Raw genomic sequence first — 10,074 nt, 5'->3', positions numbered from 1 at the left:
CTCTAGAAGGCCCCCACAAATCAGAATGAATGTAGTCTAGTGTCCCCTTCGTATTATGAATATCAGTTGAGAACCTAACTCTTTTCTGCTTGCCAAAAACGCAGTGTTCACAAAACTTCAGCTTCGTAATACCCTGCACATCAAGAAGCCCTCTCTTGTTCAATTCGACCATGCCATTCTCACTCATGTGACCTAGACGCATGTGCCATAATCTTGTTGCATCAGAATCAGACAAAGACGAACTAGCAACAACAACATCACCTGTAACCGTAGAGCCTTGCAGAACATATAAATTGGCAGTTTTCTTGAGTCCCTTCATCACAACAAGAGACCCCTTGCTCACTTTCACAACTCCACCTTCACCAGTGTATTTGTACCCTTTAGAATCAAGAATACTCAATGAGATCAGATTTCTCTTCATGTCAGGAACGTGCCTTACATCACCAAGTGTTCGAATAGTGCCATCAAACATCTTAACTCTAACTGTACCAATACCAGCAATTCTGCAAGATGCATTATTACCCATCACAACGGTACCTCTAGAGACCACTTCATATGTAGAGAACCAGTCCCGATTAGGACACATATGAAACGTGCATCCAGAATCAAGAATCCATTCATCGCTCTGTTTCGAATCAATATCAGACGTAACGAGGAGTTCTCCATCATTGTACTTTTCAGCAACATCAGCTTCGCCATATTTCTCTGGTTGATTTCTCTTATGATCCTCACCAGCCCTCTTATTTTTATTCTGTAACTTATAACACTCAACAACAATATGACCTTTCTTCTTGCAGTACCTACACGTCTTATCTCTGTTCTTGGATTTTGACCTGCCACGGTTATTTCTGCTAGAATACCTCTCCTGTTGTCTGCCTCGTGCAACAAGGCCTTCAGCCATATTATCTGAACCAACAAGTTTATGCATCTTCTCTTTCGAGAAGAGTGCATCATAAACCTCATTCAGAGTCAAAGTCTCACGACTATAGAGAATGGTATCTCTAAAATTAGCTTACGAAGGAGGTAGTGAACACAATAATATGAGCCCTAAATCTTCTTCATCGTACTTAACCTCCATAGATTCCAAATCAGAGACTATTTCTTTAAAAACAGTTAAGTGATTTTCTAAAGACGTACCGTCAGACATACGTTGGGAATACAAGCGTTGCTTCAAGTGTAGCTTGTTAGTCAGCGTTTTCGTCATACATAATTGCTCCAATCTTAGCCAGAGTGCAGCAGCTGTTTTTTCCTTCAAATAGTCTTGAAGAATCTGATTCGACAGATGCAGATAAATCTGCGATAGAGCCTTACGATCTGCTCGTTGCTTCTCTTCATCAGTCCACGAAGACGACATCTTGTCAGCGCAATATAGCGCATCTTCCAGATCCATCTGTGCCAAAATAGCTCGCATCTTCACTTGCCATAACGCAAATCTGGTGTTACGATCCAGCAGCGGAATGTCGTATTTCATCGTGGTCATGACCAAAAAATAAAACAAACAAATTTGGCTCTGATACCAATTTGTTAGAATCCAAACCACAATAAACAAGGATAAAAGCGATAAAGAAGAACGAACACCAAAATTACGTGGAAAACCCTTTACGGGTGAAAAACCACGGGCAGAAGAGAAGTTTTCACTATGACAAAGATTATACAAATTTTTTTTTTGGTGGACAACGTAATGAACTGTTCAAGAGAAAAGACGGCCGCAATCTCTATATATTGTCTAACCCTAGAATATGATGTAAATTAAAAGGGGCAAACCCATTTAGACTACAGGTCCATATAGTGCGGGCAAAGCCCGCTGACCCGACAAGAATTCGGGCCACAAACTCTAATAGATTCCTTGTCACGTGGATTCCGTCAATGGTATTGACATGAGTCTTGATAAAGGTATAGGTGGGTTCCGCCTGCTCCAGGCTTATACTTTAGAAACTCGTTTGATAAAAATATTTTTGGGATAAAATCTTGTTTTTATTCCCAAACCCCAAACATCTTATATCAAATCAAATAATTTTATCATTTAAATACCAAAATTACCATATAATTTTTTCATATCTTTAAACCATCATTTTCTCTCTACATCATATCCTCTAAGGTCTTCAAATTTTAAAAATTAATTTTTTTCTAATTTTTACCTAACCAAAAATTTTAAAATAAACCCAAATAAAATAAAATAAAAACTATTTCCTCAAATTAGCTCTAGGCTTCTATTGAACTGGTTATTAATTATGTTAGACCATTTTACCCATCAGTTGGTTTGAACTTTTGACTTTTCGTTAGTTATGATTTGATTCTCACTTTTTGCTTTATTATTTCTTTTTAATTCCTTCAACATAGATAAATCAACATTAATACCAGCAAAATATATATTTTTTAATTTATTTATTTGAATGTTAATTTAATTTATTGATTTATTTATATATTTATTTTATTTAAATACTTCATAATTTAATTATTTTTGAATTCGGTTTATACGATACCTTTTTTAAATTAATTATTTATTTTAATCCCGTACAATGAATCATAAAGAAATTTAGAAAATAATTTCAAAGGATGGAATTATTTAAAATTATAAATCGAGAATAAAAAATGAGTATATATATATATATTTAAATTAATATAAAGATGTAAGTTATTTATTTATTTAAATTTAGATATTATGTATTTATATTTACTTTTTTTTTCTTTTGAAATAAAAATATATAAAAAGAAAAGTATTAAATAAATTAATTTAATGAGAATATCATTAACTAAATGACATCTTTTAAATATTTTATTTCAAAATATAAAAAAAATTAATAAGTAAAATCTTTTTTGGATTCGAAAAATCTAAATGTTTAATCTTTTAATAATAAGAAATATTTATATTATTAGAATCTAAATATTTAAAAGATAATTATGTGAAATATTATTTTTGGAATGGGGTGAATTTAAATGTTAACATTTTAGTAATAAAAATAATATAATTTATATTATTAGAATCCAAATATGTTAAAGATAAGTATGTAAAATTTGGTAAGATGTGGATAATCATTTGAAATATTTACCTTCTAAAAATATTTTATTCTCTTCGCTTTAAATAGAGATCTCTCATTCTTGAATATACTCACCGTAATAAACTTATATCATATTCATCAACAAAAAATATCGCCCAAATAAGTTAACTTAATATTATTATAAAATAACATGGACAAATTAGTTTGTCTTTTATTATTGCTAGCTCTTTTTATAATGTGTAAAGTTTATTATTTCTCTAATAAAACACTTTTAAAATGTGATAATAAAATTTGTAATGAAATAATTTTGATTTATTATTTATGCAGAGGAGAATAGTGGAGTAATGTTAGTAGAGGCGGATATTTGCAAAAAAACGAGCAAAACTTACCACGGTATATGTGCCTCGAATGAAGGTTGTATGTATGTTTGCATTAGTGAAGGCAACAATTATGGTCAATGTGAAGGTTTTCTCCTATTCACATGCACTTGTTACTATAAGTGCTAGTACCCATTTATTCTTTTTTACAAGTATGCAATAGCACAATTGCACCAACTATCTCAATTATATAAAATCAAATTCTAAATAAATATATCATTCTTATTTATTGTAAGATTAATTTAATAATTTTCAATTTTCTTTAACATATAATTTTAATTTATAATTCATTTAACAAATTAACTAAGAAAATATAAATATTTTGTCATCATCCTTATTTGTTATATATGTTTTTCCTTTGGGCAAAAATAAAAACTAATAATGTTTATCTGATTTTTTTTAATTTGAATTTTATCTCAAAATATTACCTATTTATCAAATTCTCACATAATATTTGTTCTCTAGTTGGATCACCTTTTTAATATGAAATAAAAATAAAATTACTTTAATTTTTTTACTGTAACAATTTTAAAAACAATTCTATTTGTGATCAAGACAATATACTAATATTTAAATAATTGATAACGACTTTTAGCTTTTTGTTAACTATAGATTTTGTTTTTTGTTTTTTTTTCAATACTCAAAATTTAAAAATTAAATTACAAAATAAATCATTTGGTGAGCCATTCCGGAAGCAAAAAAATGTTTGCATGTTCTTCGATTATTTCTTTTTCTTCATTTGTGATGATCATTCTCTTTTTAAAACATGTCTAACAGAATACGAGATATGAATTTAAGAAAATGTGAATGAGTCTAAGAGAAGTATGATCCTCATCAATTTCCTATAAATTTAAAAGAGTAGATGCACGAGTGTTAAACTTGTGTATTATGTCGTCCCTTAATTTAAATTATAATATTAAGAAAATGGGAGAGATATATGCAAGTGTTCAATTACGATGAGGTAAAGAATTAAATTACTTAGTTTATGTACTAAGAACCATAATTGTCCGTCCGAAGATGGTCTATTTGGTCAAGACTTATGTTTCGCCCTACCTGTGGATGAATCTTAGAAATTGTTTCACTTTTTTTATTTATTTAATTATGATGAGTGATAATATTCTATGAATGTATGAAGGGTGGTGAAATAAGAAGGAGAACATATATTTTTGATATTTTTAATTATTTGGCTCTACATCTCGAACACTATTGAGACTACTTACTTAGCTCTGTTTTTTAGAATCTCACTATTTTAGTGGGAGTAAAGTATGCTTACACAATTTTGATCTTATTAAATCATTTGAATCTAAATTCATTTGTCTATGGATTTTACATATGCTCTAACCTTGAATCTAGGGAACCATTTCATGCGGCTAGACAATTTCATTAACAATTATGCAATTAGAAAAATATTTGATACTTGGACAAGTGTGGGCACTGAACACATTGTTAAGTAATTACACTTGTGAAAAAGTATCCAAAATATGTAATACATCAAAAAAAAATATTTAGTTATTATACCAAAATATCAAAAATAATTTCATGATCTCTCAAGAAATTTTCTTGTAATCTTTTCACCTGTATCAAAATTCAATGACACAACAAGTTAGACCTAATGATAAAAAAAATGTCAAAATAATTCCATGTCAAAATATTTTTGTTTTATATGATATAAAACATAAATTCTAATCATTATATTCTTCCGGAATTTTTAAGATTGATTAAACCATTTTTTATTGAAAATTAATTAAATATACAAAAGAAACAATCAAACGAGACTTTGCTTTTAGTTCAACTCTAGACGGCCCAGTTCAAACCCAATCAGGACAAAAGGATAGAGAGAGATAGAACCAATAGTTTATTATTGCTTTGTTTCTTTTAGATTTTAATTAGCATATATATTCACATCACTCAAAATAATGCCCCTATGATAATTTCAATTAAATATTACATCAAAATCATTTTATAAAAACATTATTCATAATATCATAGAAACCTGATTTTAAAATGATTTAGAACCATGTCATTTCCATTACCATTTCCACATAGACCTATCATTTTAACTAATTTTTCTTCTTATCAACGAAGATCAAATAGATCTTAGGCCTAATATATAAATCATTTTAAAATAAACTATCAGATTCTTATCACCGGTCACTTATCATCTTATTGAGAACTTATTGTCTCGTTATCTTATTGATATGAGAACTTAGTTTTATCAATAGTCTCTTATTATCTTATCGATACGAGAACTCTATTTTATCAATAGTCTCTCATCATCTTGCCAATATGAGAGCTCAGTTTTATTAGTAGTCTTTCATCATCTTATCAATATGTAAACTTAGTGTAATCAACAATTTCTCATCATCTTATCGATATGAGAACTTAGTGTCATCAATAGTATGTCATCATCTTATCGATATAAAAACTCGGTTTTATCAATAATCTCTCATTATTTTATCGATATGAGAACTCAGTTTTATTTGTAGTCTCTCAACATCTTTTCGATATGAGAACTTAGTGTCGTCAACAATATCTCATCATCTTATCGATATGAAAACTCAGTCTTATCAACAATCTCTCATTATCTTATTGATATGAGAACTTAGTTTTATCAACAATCTATCATTATCTTATTGATATGAGAACTTAGTTTTATTTGTAGTCTCTCATTATCTTGTGAATATGAGAACTCAGTGTTATCAATAGTCTCTCATCATCTTATCGATATGAGAACTTAGTGTCGCCACCAATATATGATCATTTTATCTACATGAGAACTTAGTTTTATCAATAGTCTCTCATCATCATGTCAATATGAGAACTTAGTGTCTTCAACGGTATCTCATCATCTTATCGATATGAGAACTCAGTTTAATTGGTAGTCTCTCATCATCTTATATATATGAGAACTTCGTTTTATTAACAGACTCTCATCATCACGCCGATATAAGAACTTAGTGTTACTAGCTTGTATCCCGTGCATTTGCACGAGTAATAATATAAAAAACCGTGAAAAAATATTACGGTAAAAATTTTATGGGCGGGTCAACCCACAACCCAATCCAAGTATCCATTTACTCTCACATATATCCAAATTAACCATAGCTCTCGACCCGACAATCCGGACAATTTAAAAATTAAGCATCATTATATATATATATATATATATATATAGATTAGTTAGTTAAAAAGTTGAACTTATATTGTTAAAATGTCACGTGTTTATCAAATTTTGGGTTGAATTTAAAATATAAAGAGTTATTAGCCTAGTTGGTTAAAATGCTGTACTTGTTTTGTTAGGTTGCAAGTTCAAACCATACCTATAGCATTTTTAATTTTATTTTTAACCGTTTTAAGTTTATGGGCGGGTCAACCCACAATCCGACTCAAGTATCCATTACTCTCACATATATCCAAATTAACCACAGCTCTCGACCCGGCAATCCGGACACTTTAAAAATTAAGCATCATTATATATATATAGATTAGTTAGTTAAAAAGTTGAATTTATATTGTTAAAATGTCACGCGTTTATCAAATTTTGGGTTGAATTTAAAATATAAAGTGTTATTAGCCTAGTTGATTAAAAGGTTGTACTTGTTTTGTTAGGTTGCAAGTTCGAACCATACCTATAGCATTTTTAATTTTATTTTTAACCGTTTTAAGTTTATGGGCGGGTCAATCCACAATCCGACCCAAATATCAATTTACTCTCACATATATCCAAATTAACCACAGCTCTCGACCCTGCAATCCGGACAATTTAAAAATTAAGCATCATTATATATATAGATTAGCAGACTCCCATCACCTTGTCGATATGAGAACTAAGTATCATCAGTAGTGTCTCATTATCATATAAATATGAAAACTTAGTGTTGTTAGTAGTCTCTTGTCATCTAGTAGGCATGAGAACTCAATTTTATTAGTAGTCTTTCATCATCTTATAGATATGAGAACTCATTATTGCCAACAGATCCTCACTACTTGGGAAATGTGAAAACCCAAGGTAATTAGCAGTTATTCACAAATTCTCAAGGTGTAAACTCAATATTACTAGCAAATCTTCATTCCAACAACATGAAACTTCAAGGTTGCAAGTAAGCTGAAGCCTTATTACTAAATGCATGATTTCATTACTATCACATGAGAAAATATTGGTATCAAAACCATGTTTACAATGTGATGTGAATCCTAGTCGATATGACTAAATCTTTTGCCATCATTGTCGACGCAAACCATAGTCATCAAGATTGTGTCATTGATGAAATATAGAATATTCTTATGACCTAAAGGTCACAATTTCATTATTAATTACTCAAGTGAGTGGCACTATTTAACAGGTTCATCCCAACACAAAACTCAAAATAGAACTTTCCAATAACACTGTCTTGTAGGTGTTTACGGAGTCTCTACTTACAAAGATATCTATTCAAAAGAATTCACAAAAGTGCAAGGATGAAGAACATCTTGCTTTAATCCTTCATAGGATCAAAATGCAACGGGTTTCTCTATCAATCAATACTTTAAATATGTTGATATTATGCTTGCATGCGTTGTTGCTCCTTACATATACTTTGCACGAATCTTACTCAAGCTACGTTTGATTCCTAGAGCACATGGAACTAAGTAAGAAAAATGAAGATGGGAAATACACTACTCTAGGTTGTATTTTTCTTTCTCTCTTTAGACATTTAAACTATTTGATCAAACTTGGACACATGTTTAGCTAAATGAGAATTTTTTTTTATCCAAACTCTGTTCAACATGAGCATTATATAGAAAACTCATTTTTGTACCGTAGAAATTAAAATAAATTTGTCCGGCCTAGTATGATGACCGTACTTGATTATTAGAGTAGTAGACCAAAAACGAGAAAACCAAGTCAAAACTGACCTAGTTTGCTATTTTGAAATTTGTCCAAATGTTTCTTCTTAAAAATACTTAAAATTTAGGTAACCTTATACCTTCAGATTGATTGGTTCGGAAAATCATAAATTTCAAGTATAATTTTTAACAAAATGTGCAGAACAACTATTTTAAGACTCGTTTATGTGCACATATGTTATTTTTCTATAAATAGTTAGAATTTGAGAGACCTGATAGTTTGGAAAATTATGAATTTTGAGTATAAAATATTGTCATTGGAAATTTGGTATAGAAGTTTTTCAAATGACCAAAATATATACATGAAACTATCAAGATCTTGTCCATTGGGAGATAACGACAAAATACATTTCATTAAGAAATCTCTGTATTTATGTCTTAGGAAATGACACGAATGATTGATATTTATCTCCAACAACATAGAGATGTTCTTGTAGCTTAGTTGGTTAGAGCGTTGGTTTTATGATCCAAAAATCCTGAGTTTAAGCCTCACTTCACTTAGACCATTTATTTTATTGTGTCTATTTAATGAGGTTTGTGCATCTTCTCTTTTATATTTTACAAAAATTACTAGGAAATGAGATTCAAACAAATTATTTGGGGCATTCTACAGTATTTTTGTGTATAAGTATCAATGAAATATGGAGATGAGAAAGTTGTAATATATACTAGACATTATTTTTTAGCCTCATTTAAATCATTTAGATTCATTTTACCAATAAAAAGACAATAGAGATAGGATCTTGTCCATTAGGAGAAAATGATAAAATACATTTAATTCATTTACAAGAACTAAGTATTACAATTATGTCTATTTAAAGGGGTTGTGTATTATCTATTTATATAAATGTCTGAGAAATGAGTTTGAAACAAAAGAATTGGGGTATTCTAGAAAAACACTTTAATGTGTGAGTAATGAATGAAATATCGAGATGGGACAGTTGTATTATACAACAAGACATTATTTTTTAGTCTTATTTAGGTCATTCAGTTTCGTTTTACCAATAAATCAGGCAATTAGGATATTATAGATAACGATTTTATTTTAATTGAGAAATCTTTGTATTTGTATGGTAGGAAATGACACAAATATTTTATACCTATCTTCAACTTCATGTAAATGGTCTTGTAGCTCAGTTGGTTAGAGCGTTGGTCTTATGAGCCGAAGGTCGTGAGTTCGAGCCTCACCTAGACCATGACTTTATTTAAAAGAGTTTGTGTATCTTCTATTATATATTTTGTAAAATTAATAGGAAATGAGTTTGAGTATTTAATGAAACTAGCTACAAAATTAATAGGAAATGAGTTTTTTAAACGAAATATTTGAGGTATTTTAGAAAACATTTTGTGTATGAGTATTTAATGAAACTAGCTTCTATTATATATTTTGTAAAATTAATAGGAAATGAGTTTGAGTATTTAATGAAACTAGCTACAAAATTAATAGGAAATGAGTTTTTTAAACGAAATATTTGAGGTATTTTAGAAAACATTTTGTGTATGAGTATTTAATGAAACTAGCTAGAACTCATGTGTTATATGATTGTACGAAAAAAAATGTAGAGGTGGTGTAGGTCCGCAAATGAGACAAGCTACTCGTGAGTCGCTCCCAAGTCACTTTGTCAAAGCTCGATTTGAGTTTGACTTTGACCGAGCTCAAGCCGACTAGTTTAATATTCGAGCCGAGCTTGAGCTCATATAATATTTATTCGATGGTTTGTCGAGATTTTTTGAACATGATAATATATAATATAATTTCTATTTATTTTCATATTACAACATAAAATCTAAAACAAAATTTTTTTCATTCT

The 10,074-nt window shown here is 29.6% G+C and overlaps 1 non-coding gene across 1 annotated transcript; it reads left to right on the top strand.

The window, feature by feature from the left end:
- Positions 1-9,385: 9,385 nt before the first annotated feature.
- TRNAI-UAU lies at positions 9,386-9,459 on the top strand. Its single transcript has one exon. It is a non-coding gene; the product is annotated as a tRNA-Ile (tRNA).
- The last annotated feature ends 615 nt before the right edge of the window (positions 9,460-10,074 follow it).

This window comes from Impatiens glandulifera, chromosome 1 (genome assembly GCF_907164915.1).
Source record: "Impatiens glandulifera chromosome 1, dImpGla2.1, whole genome shotgun sequence".
NCBI lineage: Eukaryota > Viridiplantae > Streptophyta > Magnoliopsida > Ericales > Balsaminaceae > Impatiens > Impatiens glandulifera.
The sequence above is the reverse complement of the archived record's forward strand: the minus strand, read 5'-3'. Positions and strand labels throughout refer to the sequence as shown.